This window comes from Macrobrachium rosenbergii, chromosome 56, assembly GCF_040412425.1.
Source record: "Macrobrachium rosenbergii isolate ZJJX-2024 chromosome 56, ASM4041242v1, whole genome shotgun sequence".
Classification (NCBI taxonomy): domain Eukaryota; kingdom Metazoa; phylum Arthropoda; class Malacostraca; order Decapoda; family Palaemonidae; genus Macrobrachium; species Macrobrachium rosenbergii.
In genome coordinates this window covers 72,113,863-72,133,862 of record NC_089796.1, presented here as the reverse complement: position 1 = coordinate 72,133,862, position 20,000 = coordinate 72,113,863, and the positions used below count along the sequence as shown (strand labels likewise).

The window sequence follows — 20,000 nt, the reverse complement described above, 5'->3', positions numbered from 1 at the left end:
ATCTGTCCTTTTCGAGTTACTGAAAACTACACAAACATTAAATAACATTTACACTTATGCACATGACCAAGTGGTATTTATCTACAGTAAACAAGGATCTAGAATTAACAGAGAAAGAGAGAGAATGTGTGGGAGTGGCATACTAGGACACATTTTGCAGATGTGGGTGTCCGTTCTCATCTACAACAAAAGCTAGCATTTTAAGAAATTACTTCTTTGTAAAACAGCATTTCACTAGTATTATTATTATTATTATTATTATTATTATTATTATTATTATTTAGAAGATCAACCGTATTCATATGAAAGAAGCCTACAGGGGCCGTTGATTGAAATTCCAGCTCCCAAAGGATATGGTGTTCATTTGAAAGAAGTCCCAGAGGATAATAGGAAATGGAGAAAGAAAAGAAATACATAAGTAAAAGGCGAATTATTTTAGGGAAGTAATGCAGTGCATCTTCGCTTGAACTTTTGAGGTTCTGATTGCACAACATCCTCAGGGAGGCTGTTCCACAGTCCAACGGTGCCAGGAATAAAAGAATTTTTCTGACGCTTAAATATTTTCTTGATATCTGTTAAGGAAACGTGACTGCAGATTATGAATCACCAAATTCCAGATATTTTTTTTTTATAAATTCTTATAGAGGTTTCAAACCCTCAAAAATAAAAGATGCCTCAAATACACACAAACACAAATGTATATCATAAATATTGCACAATTTACACACAAGGCTTAACTGTTGTGCAACAGTTGCAACGAATGTACCTACCAGACCCAAGGTAAAAAAAAAAAAATAGAAAGTCACAGATAAAAATAACATGAAATGATGACACCCTCCGCAAGTGACATCAATCTATCAACCAACTGATTCAATCAGAGCAAGTACCGGATTCTTATGCAGCTCTGTAGACAAGAGAGACTGAAATCTATGATCCAGCAAACCACATAGATATAGACGGCTCATTTCTATAAAGTTTATGCAGTATGTCTTTCACAACACACCTTTTTCTAACTTAGAGGCAGAACGTGAAGTCAGAAACTACTTGACTTCGCCTCTCGTTGGTCTGAAGTGAAATATGCGCACCTTGGAGTGAGTAGCATGTGGTGGGTCATTGCCAAAGGTGGAGACAAGTCCAGTAGGTTATATATATAATATATATATATATATATATATATATATATATATATATATATATATATATATATATATATATATATATATTGAGAGAGAGAGAGAGAGAGAGAGAGAGAGAGAGAGAGAGAGACCAGTAAATCATAAAGAATAATTATAAGTATACCAACATTACATATTTATTTAAGGACGCTCTGGAGGTCAATGACCTGAAATTAAAAGGTTACAGCATAACAAAAAAAAAAAAAAAAAACAGACACATCCCAATGACAATTGTAGAAGCCAAATGATGACTCGCATACAATATGCCATAACCTAAAATGAAAAAAAAAAAAAAAACAGAACGACTAATTAAAAATAAATAAAAAATAAATTTCATCAACAATGACCTTCAACACACACTAGAACAATTGCATTTGACAAGTTACTATGGCCTTTGGACGAAAAATCGAGTCACAAATAAACTCCTGTTTGTTTTGTAAAGTTACGACGTAAAGGGACGCCGGACCCTTCTGCGTGTGTGCGCGCACGCGCGTGTGTATGTCAGCCATGAATAAAATCAATCGTATCTAAAAATGAAACATCTGACATTTTGTCATGAAGCCCAGTAGGTCGACTCTATAAAGTTTATATTCTGTTGGCAAGACTCTACACTCACACTGAGATGACTCTAGGTTATTTTTTTTTTTCTAGAGGTAGGTTCTATAGCCAGCCAGACTCGACTCTAGATTACTATAAAGGTTAGGCTCTACGTTCAATTATATTATACTTTTCAGCTGATTACTATAGTGGATTGATTACATAACTGCTCTGAACAGCTTTAGTTTTTTCATACTGGCTAAATTCTATTCTTGCTCTGAGTCGATTCTAATTTATTATAGAGAAGCTTGATGGCACGCACTACGCTGTGCTGGGATCCGGCTCTACCCGTCATGTTTCCCATACCCCCCCAATCCCCTACCTACCCGCCCCAACCCGGGGCGGACAAACAGCTTTTGCAGCAGGAGGGTGGATGTGTCATGTCTCCCCTACCCTCCCGATCCCCTACCTACCCGCCCCCGCCCGGGGCGGACAAACAGGTTTGCAGGAGGAGGGTGGATGAGTCATGTCCCCTGTACCTTCCCAATCCCCTACTAGCCCCGCCCCCGGACAAACAAGAAAGATCCACTCGGCTTTTATTATCATAGATAGATAGATATGAATCGCTTCCTGTTCTATATTTTTCATATTTCTGTCTACTTTATGACATCACTTCGTAATCTGATGTAAACATCATACTGACAGGTCAATTTTGAGCCAAGAGACACCTTATTTTCGAAAAATATTTCAATCATAAACAACTATTCTGCATCGAAATTTTACTTTAATGCATAAACTGTTTAGCAATGTGAAAAAGTTGTGCAGCGTGGGAAAATTAACTGCAAGTTTTTGTAAAAAGTAAACAAACAAACGAAAAGACAAGACACCTTCGCAAACTTCACTGCATTTTGTGGGGAAGTTCCCCTGTAACATTTATGTCATGAAGAATTTTATCACTACTTTCTACTTGCAATTCAGCTTCGAGTTTCAAAAGTTACAGGAAAGAACAGGATAAAATTAAATGTTGTATATATATACACAGCATAATATACAGTATATATATATATATATATATATATATATATATATATATATATATATATATATATATATATATATATATATATATGTGTGTGTGTGTGTGTGTGTGTGTGTGTATAAATCAAGCCTGAAGAACAGAGGTTAAAGTAAAATCAAGTGAGAACAGCGGTCGCCCTTATGATGAAGTATCATAAAGATTATATTCGTAGGTCTCTCTCTTTCCGAAAAAATGAGCACTGAGTATAAGTAAGTATGCAAATGAAGCCGTGAATATCCTTTCATATAATTCATTATTATTTTCAGAACACCGAATAGGATATATATATATATATATATATATATATATATATATATATATATATATATATATATATATATATATATATATATGCATGTGGCGTGATAATATGTAAGTTATGGTTAACAATTTTGGTCCGAGTCGACGGTACACCAAAATGTAAACCTTATATTTTTACTCAAAAAAAAAAAAACAAATAAATAAATAAATAAAAACAATCCGATAAAGAATGGAGATGATAAGGGCATTAAAACTGAATGTTTGATAATAAGTGGATACCCACACGACTAGACAATGCATATATATATATATATATATATATATATATATATATATATATATATATATATATATATATATAATGTGAGGCAGTGAGTATTATCCAGTGTTTATCTAGATCCAAGTATCAATCACTTCAAGATTTAACATTCAACAGCAAGCCATTTCCCAGGAAGTGGGAGGTTCCAGAGACAAATTTGGAAGGCGGTCACTGCAACACTCATACTTCACCTGACAAATATATATAACTAAAGGGACGAAATGAGAGAGAGAGAGAGAGAGAGAAGGGGAGAGAACAGAGCGAATGACGTCAAAACTTTCTCAAGCCGTGCGTAATACTGAACCGCCGTTCCAGGAAACAGATCTTGGGGCAACCGGCATTTGTTGCCTGTATATTTTATCGATGGGTTTGTAAACCGCCCTTTTCAATGAGTCATCTCTCGTGTCCTTTTTAGTAAGAAGTCTGATGCCCTGCACGCAAATTAGTCCCGAGAATTGACGTTGCTTGATTATTAAAGCCAAATCTTACGTTGGTTGCGTAAAACTTAGCAATAAAAATAAAGAAATAAATTATGGAAATAAATTCAGAACATGTAACGAAATGGACTTCCAGAGATAATATTCTGGTTGGTATACTGATGTCCGTTCACAAGCAAGGAGAATGCAAAATAGATGTTAGATATTCGAATAACTTCGAAATATAAAATGAAGACTTGGAATATAAATCTCTCTTATGAAGTGAACGAGATTGAACGAGAATTCGTTGGCCGATTACCTAACGAAGGCTCTCTGAGTAAAAATTGAAATAAATTATGGAAAGAAATCCAAAATATGCGATGAAATTTACTTCCGGAAATTACATTTTGGTTGGTGTATTAAAATCCCTCTAAAATCAAGAATAAAATCAAATCAATTTCGGTTATGCATAAGAATTCAAAATATAAAATGAAGACTTGGGGTAGTAATTTCTCTCACAAAAGTAAAAGCAAATTAAATTCGATAATTATATTGCCTGACTACTGAACTTTCTCAAAGAGTAAAGCGGAGAAATAAAAAAAAAAGTGAAATAAATTATGGAAATAAATTCAGAATATGTGAGAAAATGGACTCCGGAGACTATATTTCGGTTGGTATATTAAAACCCCTATAACATCAAGAAGAAAATAAACCAATTGTTGGAGATTCGAATAAACTGGACATAAAATGAAGACATACCAATCTCCCTTATAAAGTGAAAGCAACAGAACGAGAATTCGTTGGCCGATTACCAAAGTTTCTCCAGGAGTAAACCGCAGAAATAAAAAAAAATAAATTCAGAATATGTGAGAAAATGGACTTCCGCGATTTCAATCTGGTTATTATGTAAAATCCCTTTAATATCAAGAAGAAAATAAACTAAATGGTGGATATTCGAATAAACTCGAACTATAACATGAATCACTGGCCGTTTACCAAAGCCTCTCTAAGAGTAAACCGTAGAAATAAAAAGAGAAATAAATTACGGAAATAAATTTAGAACATGCGATGAAACAAACTTCCGGAGACTACATTTTGGTTAGTATATTAATGTCCCTTCAATATCATGAAAATGAAAAAAATATCAAATAAGCGTATAAATTCGAAATATAAAATGAAGACTTGGAATAGTAACCTCTGTTAAGGAGTGAAATTATTAGCAACAATACGATTGATTGATTACGGCTGCTAAAACTGGCGCCACACCACCTAGTTTACTGAAGCCGAGTAATAATAAGAGTAAAAATAATATAAATTAATATTATGAGATAAATTACAGGTCAGTGGATCACTAGTTTCATAGGAAACAAAGAGTAAAAAAATATGGATTAATAGTTTCAAAGGAAAAAAAAATGAAATCAAAATATATAAGAGGTCAATGCACCACACACACACACACACACACACACAAATTAAAAATAAGAGACATTCATCAAAGCACATTATGAGAATTGGAAAAGTGAATGGATTCAAGATAATCCTCTATCGTAAAATTATCTTAAAACGCAATAAAGCTAATTAGTTTATGAAAATTAAAAACAAATAAATAGTTCTCCCAAGGGCAATTTCATCCTACTGGTACAGGTAATATGTATAGCATTTCCCCAGAACCCTGTTTCTGGTATAATGTCGTCTATGTGCTATAATCCTTTTCATTTCTTTCTTTAATTCATGAGCTAAAAACTTTTGTGGAAAGAGGATGGAAGGAGAATGAACTTGACCAAACTGCAAGTTCGTGGGACTTCAGTCATTTAATGCTAATAATTAAACAACTCAATAAACATAATTAAATATATACATAACTAATTTAATAAGTAACCATTACGCCCCAGAGATTAATTACTAAGCCGATTAAAAGATGTGTAATAAACTGATGAGGTTTTAGAGAGAAATAAAGACATTACATTCTAGCAACCTTGAACAGCAAGGGAATTAAGTATGGCGGTCAGAGAGGTTATTTGCGGTCAAGGCCCAGTTGACAATGAATACTCATATATGTACAACACACACACACACAGAGAGAGAGAGAGAGAGAGAGAGAGAGAGAGAGAGAGAGAGAGAGAGAGAGAGAGACTAAAAAAAAAAAAATTAGATACAATATTTGACCCTATGATTTTAAATGTGCATATTCTGTACATGTAAGCGTGTGGTTATATTTGCATAAATAACTACTGATGCACACACACACACACACACACACACACACACACACACATACACATATATATATATATATATATATATATATATATATATATATATATATATATATATATATATATATATATAATCATGTTTCTAACATAAACAAAATACGCATGTCAAAGAATAATAATTTGTACACATGCGTAGATTCACACAAACCACGTTTGTAATTATGTATTCTAACTTAATACTCCATCAAATGATTAATGATTGCATTCAAGCATTTTGCGAGTATAAGCCATATTCGTGAGACTTTCCCGACATAAATGAAAGTAAGTGGAAGATTATGTTCCATCGACATTTTAAAGAATAAATCATCAAGCATGCATTAGCCTACCACCCAATAACTGCATTCCGAACATACAACTTGCACGTAACTATGCTGGACAATGCAATTGCGTCAAGCTTTTCTTTGAAATCCAGTGCTTCTGTAAGATGATGGTTTTGAAATATATCTGTTCATGTGTTTAATTTACGTGGAAGCAGAACGATTGTGCAGTGATCAAGTTCATTATATATATATATATATATATATATATATATATATATATATATATATATATATATATATATATATATATATATATATATATATATACTGTATATATATATATATATATATATATATATATATATATATATATACTGTATATATATATATATATATATATATATATATATATATATATATATATATACTGTATATATAGTTGGAACTTCAGACGTTCAAGAAAAGATGCATTGCGTTACTACCTAATACAATTCAACTTGCGTTTTAATCATTGACTTAAATTGTTATTTATTATTTATCTGTTTTTCTAATAACTGATCTCTTTCTGTGTTTCTTACTACTTTCGAATGAACACCATATTCTTTGGAAGCTTGAATTTCAAGTCAGTGACAGGTCCTCGTTGGGAGAGTCGGTAGAGTTGTCGCCTAGCACTCGCTAGGCCCGAGTTCGAGTCTCCGGTCGGCTAATGAAGAATTAGAGGAATTTATTTCTGGTGACAGAAATTCATTTCTCGGTATAATGTGGTTCGGATTCCACAATAAGCTGTAGGTCCCTTTGCTAGGTAACCAATTGGTTCTTAGCCACGTAAAATAAGTCTAATCCTTCGGGCCAGCCCTCTCTAGGAGAGCTGTTAATCAGCTCAGTGGTCTGGTTAAACCAAGATATACTTAACTTTTTCGAGTCAATGACCCCTTTGCTAGGCTTGTTCCATATGAATAGGATTCATCTTCTGAATAATAATAATAATAATAATAATAATAATAATAATAATAATAATAATAATAATTAAAAAAGAATAGTGGTGGTTCATATGTCCCTCAGGCCAGGAAGATCTCTAAAGCAGGTTTATGGAGTTTAGGTTAACAAGCTAAGCACTGAGGCTCCTCAGGCCATTCATCTCTTTAAGACAGCGATAAAAGGGAGTTGGAGGGGCTGGACAGCAAGACTGAAAAAGGGGAGAGGGGATGGAGGCCGAGAATACGGCCAAAAAGTGGGTGCGGCCAAGGGACGCTGCAAACACCGTTCAATATCGCCTACAGTGCACCGTGCACCGCATGTAAGGAGCACTGACGGCACTAACTCCTTACTGGGTGTCGAATGTAGGTCGCAAGTTTTAGGTTTAACTAAAGGTTAAAGGGTAAAGGTCAACGTTCTCCTTCACACAAGTGACTTCCAAAGGCCTGACCTTTGCGACGTCATCTTGGGAGCGCCAGCAGAATAATAACAGGTTATAAAATGTCTTTGAGAGGTCAGGATTACCTCGTCGAGGCCTTCCCGCTGTTCATTATTATGAAATGGTATAAATTTTTGAAGTGCTGATCAATTGCGTAAATAATTTTTTACTCTGTTTTCACAATAACTGCGACCCCCAACAGTTTACTAAGGAAAATATAAGCAATTTACAGCTGAGGTCGACAAAGGAAAAGCGCTCATACCATTGCTTTCCTCGCCCCGCCCAGGGGATCGAACACGATTTACGGTGGTACTCGACATTTTCAAATACATTCTGTATGATCTGTTGTTGTCATATAATGAATAAAAAATTTAAATAAAGTCCAGTAATTACTGATCTCTCCACTTATTCTAGGTCTTTACCGTCTTGCTTTTACAGACAGAATATTGTTTTTTTGATAACTGAATGCAAGATTCATAATTGAAAACTCACGATTACTTTGTAATTATTTTCAACTGTCCAAGATAAAGAAATTTCTCACTGTGCTCCACAGATATTGTAGATACGTCATGAACACGAGAGTCAAACAATCTGATCGAATTTCTTCCCTCTCAAGATTGTTGGCAACAACAGCAACGGTAATAATAATAATAATAATAATAATAATAATAATAATAATAATAATAATAATAATAATAATAATGCTTTACGAAGTCTTACTTTTGGAGTATAATAATACAATTTCATTAAAAATACAATCACTTTTATTCAACAATCCTTTCAACTCCAATTCTCTCAGTCATTTTATTATTCATACTAATCTACCCTACCTAAGTATGTGCACATTTATGCTTCAGCTTGATTTAGCTTTAATCACCATTTGCAATCCATTTTGATTCTAAGCCATAATGATAAATTACTGAAAATTCAATGCCTTCTAAGGGATAGTGCCGTCAGTGCACCTCACGTGGTGCACTGTGGGCATTACTTAAGGTTCTTTGCAGCGTGCCTTCGGCCCCTAGCTGCAACCCCTTTCGTTCCCTTTACTGTACCTCCTTTCACATTCTCTTTCATCTTACTTTCCACCTTCTCCTTACAATTGATTCATAGTGCAACTGTGAGGTTTCCCTCATGTTACACCTTTCAGTCCTTTTTTGCTGTCAGTTTCCGTTTCAGCGCCGAATGACCTCACAGGTCCCAGTGCTTGGCCTATGGCCTAAATTCTACATTCCATTCAATTCAGTTCTATGGTTCATTCACAAATTTCCACTCATTCATAAATTTTCAGCAACGCTTACTACTATGAGTATCTGCTTCCTGTTTTTACTACAGAATTACGTGACATCCGTTTTCCTCACTCGAGTCCTGACGGAGGCTTCGTTAAACAAACAAAATGGCGTTTCCGTTGGTCAGTTGTAGTGTTTTCTTTCGGGGTTAGAAATAACATTAGTAATGACAAATGGAAATCCGGGATAATTAGCCATCTGTGGGAAAAGAAGATTTAAGAGAGAGAGAGAGAGAGAGAGAGAGAGAGAGAGAGAGAGAGAACGACTTAGTTTCTATCTATCTAAGTATATATATTTTTTATATATATATATATATATATATATATATATATATATATATATATATATATATATATATATATATATATATATATATATATATATATATATATTTATATAAACACTTATATATATGTAGGCATGCCTGTATATATGTGTATGTATATACACATATATGCATATATACATACAATATATATACATATATATATGTATATATACTCACACACTGATACATATGTATGCATGCTTGTATATATATGTATGTATACACATGTATATACATGCACAGCTACATACAATACACACACAAACATATATACATATATATATATATATATATATATATATATATATATATATATATACTGTATATATACATACATACATACACATTTATAAACACACACAAACAAATGACATTTCTCCTCCATTACGATACACTGGCGAGTCACGTAAGATGTCGATTTCACGTAACGAGTTACCGAGTAATCGTCTGGATTGAACAGAATTCTTAATGACTCATTTCTAACGAAATCTTCCTCAGAGGTACAGCATTTGGATGATCTCATGATACAGTTTCAAAGTCTTAGCTCTTTGTAAATTCTCTTTGTAAATTATATATATAATATATATATATATATATATATATATATATATGTATATATATATATATGTATATATTATATATATATATATATATTATATCCAATTATATAAGTAATATATCATATATGTTATATATAATATATATATATATATATATATATATATATATATATATATAGATATATATATATATATAAATATATATATAGAGAGAGAGAGAGAGAGAGAGAGAGAGAGAGAGAGAGAGAGAGAGAGAGAGATGAGATCTATATTTGTAAATGCCATAAGAAAAAAATCTGGGCAGCTGGCAGCCGACTAAATGGGTATATGGGCCCCACATAGAGCACAGCGACTAAACGTGACGCCAAATGCAACCCAGATGCCATTAATATATAAAACACAGGTAATGTAATTTTTATATTTGGAATAACGTTACTATGGCATAAGTAACACAAAGCATAATAATAATAATAATAATAATAATAATAATAATAATAATAATAATAATAATAATAAATTATTTTACACGTCATTAGTCCAGAACTAACTTAAATTATAAAGTGCAATGAAGTATCATTTCAATATACAAAGATAACAAAAGTCAAAGTGTAAATTAAGTCTCTGTCTGTCTGTCTGTCTGTCTGTCTGTCTGTCTCTCCCTAATTCAAATTATTCCCGATAAATAATTTGATAAGGTCTCCATTGTTCATATGAGAAGGGAAGGACAAGGAATGGCAGGCAATGATTCCTAGTCAAAGACAATAATACACCTTGGAAAATTTACTCTCTCTCTCTTTCTCTCTCTGAGACAATGCGGTTGCGAATTCACCAAGCGGCACATTGCAAAGGCTACGGGATAAAGGGTACGTGATGTCCTTGAGGTTTTACCAATCATTCCAGGATGCAGAATCTTAGAACAATCGAAAATAGAGACAAGAATCTATAAGGAACAAGGATACTCTAATACTCTGAGGTATGTTTTGTTAGCAACATTCCAGCCTCTCGCTCTCTCTCTCTCTCTCTCTCTCTCTCTCTCTCTCTCTCTCTCTCTCTCTCTCTCTCTCTTTCAGTGACATTCTTACTGTCTGCAAGCATGTTTCCTAAATAGCTTTTCTGTCAGATTACTGAGAACCTCACGTGGTGCATTGTAGGCGTTACTAAAAGGCACTTGCAGCGTCCCTTGGGCACCTGGCTGCACTTTTTTCATCTTTTACTTTACCTCCATACTCGCTTCTTCCTTTCTTCAGTCTTGCTGCCCAACCTCTCTAATTATTACTTGTTAGTTCAGCTGTTGGTTTGGTTTTCTTCTAGTTCCACCTTTAGATCCTTGTATTTCGTCTCATTTAGTTAGTGGATCTCTTTACCATGCTGTCCAGCCACTCCAACTCACTCTTTTCACGGTCTTGAGTGATGATGGCCTAAGGTTATTATTATTATTATTATTATTATTATTATTATTATTATTATTATTATTATTATTCAGAGGATGAGCCCTATTCATATGGAACAAGCCCACAAGGCCACTGACTTGAAATTCAAGCTTTCAAAGAATATGGTGTTCTTTAGGAAGAAGTAACAGGAGGTAAAGGGAAATACAGAAAGACTCACTTATCCAAAAAGAAAAAAAGAATAAATAAACAGATAAAAAATGTAAATTATTAAAATGCAGGCAGAACTGTATTTAGGGTAGTAATGCATTGCATCTTCGCTTGAACATCGGAAGTCCCAATTGCACGACATCCTCCTCAGGGAGGCTGTTCCACAGCCCAACGGTGTGAGGAATAAAGGACCTCTGGAACTGAGAAGTTCGACAGTGAGGCACATTTACCGCATATTGATGCTGCTGTTCAGCAAATCTGATTGCTCTCCTCAGGAAAAGGGGACCAGGGATCAACTGCGAGTGTGGAAGATCTCTGTTGAAATACAACTTAGGAAAAAGTGACAAATAAGAAAGCATCCGTTGATGACCCAAGTCATAACTGCTAATATTAAGGAAACAGAAATCTACCACTACGAACTACTCTATCTAAAAGAGATGAATCTCTGGTAGAAGCAGAAGCAAAGAGATTATTGAGATATTCATTCCTTTTACGTGGTCCTCAAAGTCCGTATAGATGGTAATACACAACAAAATCTACACTTTCTACTTTAGAGCAAATACGCCTACAAATAGAAATGTAGGCCTACTTATGATTATTATTGATTAATTCACTTGCACAGTTTCGTATATATACTTAGGAGACTATTTAGAGGATTCTGCGAGTTTATCACGCTCTTTAAATACTTACAATCAGATTTTCTTCCTATTTTAATATTCAAGAAATTTTAGCCGGCGGGGAAGTGAAGAAAGAGATTAAGGATCACGTATCTCTTGACGTAAGATCATTTCACAACGAAACATTTTGCATCAAGTTTCCTAAAAGCGTTTCCTTCATGCTTTTGTTCCAAATGTGACCACATACGAGAGACAAGAATGGGACAGAACAAAACGGGGACATTAACAGAAAATTAGGCTTTTATTAGTCATTTCCATCAATAGAATTAATGAAGATGACTCATGAAAGCCAAATTTTCTTATTTTTCGAAGCGGGCCACCTGAAGGTGGAGGCATTCAGAGGCTATTTACATAAGGTCCTGGGCTATCTTTCACCAGGTACACACCTGCTTAATGACGCCAATACCCGACACAGGTATGACTTAATTACGAATTACACCCACTGCCCTCATTGGAGGACTTGGGAAGAAGAAGAATCTGCCCCTCCTCGCTCGATCGAGTTGCTGACCATTGGCGCCGTCACGCCAGTGGTGCTGTCACGGAAATGAATGATATTAACCAATTACCTTTCACCGAGACGAGTCGGTGACCAATGGTTTTGTGACGTCAGCGTATTATATCTTATCGGTCACCTTTCTCTTTACGAGGCGATGACCACTAGTGCTGTAACGCCAATTTTATTCCAAATCAATCGCCTTTCTCGTTACGAGTTTGTTGACCATTGGTTTTGTGACGTCAGTCACTTTCCTCCTCACGAGATGAATGACCACCGGTGCTGCAACACTAGTTAACGATTCAAAATCAATCGTCTCTCTCTTTACGAGTTTGGTGACCACTGGTTTTGTGACGCCATTCAATGATATCTAATCCGTTTCCTTTCTCCTGGAGGAGGTATTCTTGTTAAATTACCGGTTTGGTTAAGACATCGTCCATTGACGTCAATAAACGAGTCTGTGCTATACAAGGATGGGGGTTGAATATTTCCTAGTGTCCTATGAGTAGGAAATACGCGAGTTTGCCACCGTTAACTATCTACTATTCGACGAAGTGTATATTAGCCCCATGAATGGTTCCTGGTGTCTCTTAACTTTTCCTTGTTTACAGTAGTTGGTTTTGAACTTTCTCGTTTGTCTATAGTCGGTTTTGAACTTTCTCGATTGTCTATAGTTGGTTCTGAACTTTCTCGATTGTCTATAGTCGGCTTTGAACTTTCTCGTTTGACTATAGTTGGTTATGAACTTTCTCGTTTGTCTATAGTCGGTTTTGAACTTTCTCGATTGTCTATAGTTGGTTTTGAACTTTCTCGTTTGTCTATAGTCGGTTTTGAACTTTCTCGATTGTCTATAGTTGGTTTTGAACTTTCTCGTTTGTCTATAGTCGGTTTTGAACTTTCTCGATTGTCTATAGTTGGTTTTGAACTTTCTCGTTTGTCTATAGTCGGTTTTGAACTTTCTCGATTGTCTATAGTTGATTTTGAGCTTTCTCGTTTGTCTATTGTCGGTTTTGAACTTTCTCGATTGTCTATAGTTGGTTTTGAACTTTCTCGTTTGTCTCTAGTCGGCTCTGAACTTTCTCGTTTGACTATAGTTGGTTTTGAACTTTCTCGTTTGTCTCTAGCCGGCTTTGAACTTTCTCGTTTGTCTATAGTCGGTTTTGAACGAACTATAAAAATTACCGTTTTTAATCTATGACCCAGGGAAATAAAAGTTTTCTTGAAGTGGGGTAACATTAGAGAAAACAATTTTTTCAGATTTTTCTTAATTGGGAGTCGAGCATTTTAAATACTAGTCAGCAAAAAGCTCACTGCAAGTAGCTGGTACACTCATGGGTATCAGAAATCAATGACTGAACTGTTCTCCTGAAGTCTCATCTTCCCGACGCCAGTATATAATAAAAATCAACCGATCAACCAATCGTCCCCCAAAACACAGCAAGGTAGACAGGCCAGCAAACGACTAGTTCGTCTCACTTTTTAGTACTCTATTACTTAAGTATGTCTTAGTTTAACCAGACCACTGAGCTGATTAACAGCTCCTAGGCTGGCCTGAAGGATTAGAGTCATTTTACGTGGCTAAGAACCAGCTGGTTACTAGCAACGGAACCCAGCTTATTGTGGAATCCGAACCACATTATGGCGAGAAATGAATTTCTATCACCAGAAATAAATTCCTCTAATTCTTCATTGGCCGGTCGGAGAGTCGAACGCTGGGCCAACAGCGAGCTAGCCGAGAGCTCTACCCACCCCTCCAATGAAAAACTAGAACTCTATTAGTAAGACAGGTCTGACGGGTACTTCTGGAAGACAGGTCTGACGGATACTTCTGGCTACTGGGAACTCGATACTGCACTGAAACCTGACGATGATGTTAAATGATGTTAAAACAACAACAACAACAACAGTAATAACAACTAAAGCACCTGGGACTGAGTCGCAATTCATCCTCTCTCGGGATATTACTGAGTGAAAGAGATCCTTCGCCACACTAGGATGCCAATGAAGGACTCTGGTGGGAAGACTGAAGCAAAAGACCGGAAGTCCTATTTTCAAGATGAAGCACGAAGTTCTTGATGTCACGTCCTCTCCTTCAGTGAAGTCCTGACGTCAGTGCTTCTTCGGCGGACATGTATGTCGGTACTGTATAAGAATGCTTTGTTTCTCCTACTGTGCATTGCGATAAAAGGGAAACAGTGCAAATATACAGATTTATTCAGGTGCACGCGCACGTACACACAAATACATACACACGTACATATATGTATATATATATATATATATATATATATATATATATATATATATATATATAACATTTTTTCCATTATAGATTCAACTCTTTGTTGTAAAAAAACGTATCCAAAAGTATGATGAACTCGAGAAGTTAAAACGGTCATTAAGGCTATTACAAATATATACATATATATATATATATATATATATATATATATATATATATATACATACATACATACATGTATATATATATAATATTTTCCCATTTTATATTTAAAACTTTGTAGAAAAAAAGTATCCAAAAGCATGATCAACTCGAGAAGTTAAAATGTCATTGAAGTCATTGAAGTTATTACATATATATATATATATATATATATATATATATATATATATATATATATATATATATAGTGAAATTGAACTGTAGATTCTATATACATCTATTTGGACAAAAAACCAATATAATCTAATATACTATGATAAGACGAGGGCGATGTGTCCGCTCCATCCCTAACGAAACCTGTCTGAATTCGGCAGATATAATGTGAGCTTCAACAGATTTAAATCCTTTAGGTAAACCTCACCCCAACTGAAAACTGCACCGGTTCGAATCTCCTCAAAGGAAGTTTGGAATGGAATGGAATACAGAATTTTGGCCAAAGCTCAAGCGCTGGGACTTATGAGGTCATTCAGCTCTGAAGCGGAAACTCATAGCCGAAAGATTTCAAAGGTGTAACAGGAGCAAAACCTCGCAGTTTCACGATGAAACAATTGTTAGGAGAGGGTGGAAAGTAAGATGGAAGAAAGGGAATGTGAACAGAGGTACAGTAAAGGGAATGAAAGAGGTTGCAGCTAGAGGCCGAAGGGACGCTGCAAAGAACCTTAAGTAATGCCTACAGTGCACCCCATGAGGTTCACTGACGGCACTACCTTCTCTACGGGGTGAAAGGAGGTGTGGGTTCGTTCGTTTGAGGTCCTGAAAGACCTGTGTATGAGACTCACATGAAAGGAGAAACACACCTTTACCTTAATATTCCTCACTTGATTTGTTAGTCTTCTATTTATATATTCATTTGTTTGTTGTTTTGTCTCTATTCACTTGTTTTAAACCTGTTTTTCCCTTGTGTTTCATTCATAATTGTGAGGAATTCCAATTATCTAATCCTGTTTCTTTTCCATTTTGCCGTCAGTGCACTTTACATGGTGTACAGTAAGCATTACTTAAATGTCTCTGAAGCGTCCCTTCGGCCCCTGGCTGCAACCCCATTCATTTCTTTTACTGTACCCCCGTTCATATTTGCTGTCTTCCATCTGACCTTCCACCCTCTCCTAGCAATTGTTTCATAGTGCAACTGCGAAGTTTTCCTCCTGTTACGCCTTTCATACCTTCTTACTGTCAATTTCCCTTTCAGCGCTGAGTGACCTCATAGGTCCCAGCGGTTGGCCTGTGGCCTAAATTCCATATTCCAATTCCAATTAAGAGACCTAGAAGGGCAAATTGGAGACATAAAACTAGTGACCTCAATTTTTTTTCTATTTTCTTTTGGTATTTGAAATAAAAAAAAATAAAATAACAGAAACTATGAATATAGATAAATGACAAGTATCGATAACAGAGTAATAGGAAGCAATTTTAAAAAAAAAAATTAGAAAGCCATATATATATATATATATATATATATATATATATATATATATATATATATATATATATATATACATATATATATATATATATATATATATATATATATATATATATATATATATATATATATATATATAGCATTAGCACTTTATTTAAACGCTGATAAAAACTTAATATCAAGGTTGTATATATAAATAAAGTTTCATGAACAGGATTTTACACAAGATTTTTTGACTGAAATGAAAGTTGAATAAAGAGTTGAATATAGACTGGAAAAAAACTGTTATTTTAATCAGTCGGTAATTACAAAATCTTACTATAAAGATATGAAAATAAAACACATGAATGAATAAAATAATTCGACAAATTCTAGTATTGAAAAGATATATAATTGATCTAATGCAATAAACAGGTGTCACAGAAATTTAAAATTTCACGATTTGTCAAAAAATAATTTTGAGGTAATATGTATGAATAATCCAATATCCTTCCTGGGTGAAAAAAAAAGTGGCAAAAAAACAGTGGAAATTAATGCTAATAACTGCCCTCCGTCCCAAGAATTAAAATGTGGTCGAGATAAAAATAAAAATAAATAATTGCTTCCGGGTGGGACAAAAGGAGGACGGAAAGATGATGAGGTGAACTCAGTAATTAAGAAGTAACAGATGTAAAGTCCATCACCTTCCCAGAGCAAAATAAAGAAAGGAATAAATTAGAAACAGAAAAAAAAAACAGAATTAGAAGAAGTTCCCAATTATTAACAGATGAAAAAGCCAAAAAAAAAAAAAGAAGAAGAAAGAAGGTAAGAAAGGAAGGAAGTTGGTAATACCTCTTAGGGATTCTCGTCTGACCGTAAAAGTCTCTGGAGTATAAAAAACAACCTGACGGATGACGTCACACTTAATTTGAAAAATTCAGAAAAAAAAACATTCAAAATCGAAGTCCCCGGATGCAGAGGACATGCTTGGAGAAAGGTCACGAAAAGGAGGAAAAGAAGGTACATGGACAGGGCAGCATAGCAAATGTCACTCTTTAATTAAAAACAAAGGATACATGAACATCCTGATAAATGTCACTCTTTAATAAGAAACAAAGGATACATGAACTCCCTGGCAAATGTCACTCTTTAATGAGAAAAAAAGATACATGAACAGCCTGGCAAATGTCACTCTTTAATGAGAAAAAGGATACATGAAGTTTTGTAAATGGCAATTTTTAATGAAAAAATGATACATGAACATCCTGATAAATGTCACTCTTTAATAAGAAACAGAGGATACATGAACTCCCTGGCAAATGTCACCCTTTAATGAGAAAAAAAAGATACATGAACACCCTGGCAAATGTCACTCTTTAATGAGAAAAAGGCTACATGAAGTTTTGTAAATGGCAATTTTTAATGAAAAAAAATGATACATGAACATCCTGATAAATATCACTCTTTCATAAGAAACAAAGGATACATGAACTCCCTGGCAAATGTCGCCCTTTAATGAGAAAAAAATATACATGAACACCCTGGAAAATGTCACTCTTTAATGAGAAAAAGGATACATGAAGTTTTGTAAATGGCAATTTTTAATGAAAAAAAATGATACATGAACATCCTGATAAATGTCACTCTTTAATAAGAAACAAAGGATACATGAACTCCCTGGCAAATGTCACCCTTTAATGAGAAAAAAAAAGATACATGAACACCCTGGCACATGTCACTCTTTAATGAGAAAAAGGCTACATGAAGTTTTGTAAATGGCAATTTTTAATGAAAAAAAAATGATACATGAACAGCATGGCAAATGTCACTCTTTAATGAGAAAAATGGAGACATGAACAGCCTGGCAAATGTCACTCTTAAATTAAAAACAAAGTATACATGAACATTCTGATAAATGTCACTCTTTAATAAGAAACAAAGGATACACGAACTCCCTCGCAAATGCCATCCTTTAATGAGAAAAAAAGGTACACGAACACCCTGGCAAATGTCACTCTTTAATGAGAAAAAGGATACATGAAGTTCTGTAAATGGCAATTTTTAATGAAAAAAATTATACATGAACAGCCTGGAAAATATCACTCTTTAATGAGAAAAGGGTACATGAACAGGCTGGCAAATGTCACTCTTTAATGAGAAAAAAGGAGACATGAACAGCCTGGCAAATGTCACTCTTTAATTAAAAACAAAGCATACATGAACATCCTGATAAATGTCACTCTTTAATGAGAAAAAAAGATACATGAACTCCCTGGCAAATGTCACCCTTTAATGAGAAAAAAAAGGTACATGAACAGCATGGCAAATGTCACTCTTTAATGAGAAAAAAGGAGACATGAACAGCCTGGCAAATGTCACTCTTTAATAAGAAAAAGGTACATGAACAGCCTGGCAAATGTAGATCTTAAATGAAAAACAAAGGATACATGAACAGCCTGATAAATGTCACGATTCAAAGATGAAAAAATTATAAATGAACAGCCAAGTCAAGGAGGAAAAATAATAATAAATGAGCAGCCTGGTAAAGGTCACTCATTAAAGGTGAAAAAGGGATACATGAACACATTGATAAAGGTCGCTCTTCGAGGAGGAAAAAAAAAGACATATGAACAGTATGGTGCAGAACACTTCGCATGGATGAACAGTCCAGTCAAGGTCACTCTGTACAAATGAAAGAAATTACATGAACAGCCAAGTTAAGGGCACTTTTCAAGGAGGAAAAAGTGGATACATGAACAGGCTGGTAAAGTTCACTTTCCAAGGAGGAAAAAGGGGATACATGAACAACAGGCTGGTAAAGGTCACTTTCCAAGAGGAAAAAAGGTATACATGAACAACAGGCTGGTAAAGGTCACTTTCCAAGAGGAAAAAAGGTATACATGAACAACAGGCTGGTAAAGGTCACTTTCCAAGAGGAAAAAAGGGATACATGAACAACAGGCTGGTAAAGGTCACTTTCCTAGGAGGAAAAAAGGGGGATACATGAACAACAGACTGGTAAAGGTCACTTTCCTAGGAGGAAAAAAGGGGGATACATGAACAACAGGCTGGTAAAGGTCACCTTCCAAGGAGGAAAAAGGGGATACATAAACAACAGACTGGTAAAGGTCACTTTCCTATGAGGAAAAAAAGGGGATACGTGAACAACAGACTGGCAAAGGTCACTTTCTAAGGAGGAAAAGGGGGATGCATGAACAGAACAGCAGGCTGGTAAAGGTCAATTTCCAAGAAGGAAAAAAGGGATACATGACCAGCCTGATAAATATTACTCTTTAAAAAGGGATACATGACCAGCCTGATAAATATTACTCTTTAAAGAGGAAAAAGGGATACATGGACAGCCGTATAAAGGTCACTCTCCAAGAAGGAAAAAGGGGATACATGACCAGTCTGGTCAAGGTCAATCCTTGAAGAGGAAAAAGGGATACACGAACA

General features: G+C 34.8%; 1 protein-coding gene across 1 annotated transcript in view; it reads right to left on the bottom strand.

The window, feature by feature from the left end:
* The window catches only part of LOC136836048 (uncharacterized), a 456,830-nt gene that overhangs the window by 41,518 nt on the left and 395,312 nt on the right, over nucleotides 1–20,000 (bottom strand). The gene's annotated exons all lie outside the window — the stretch shown is intronic.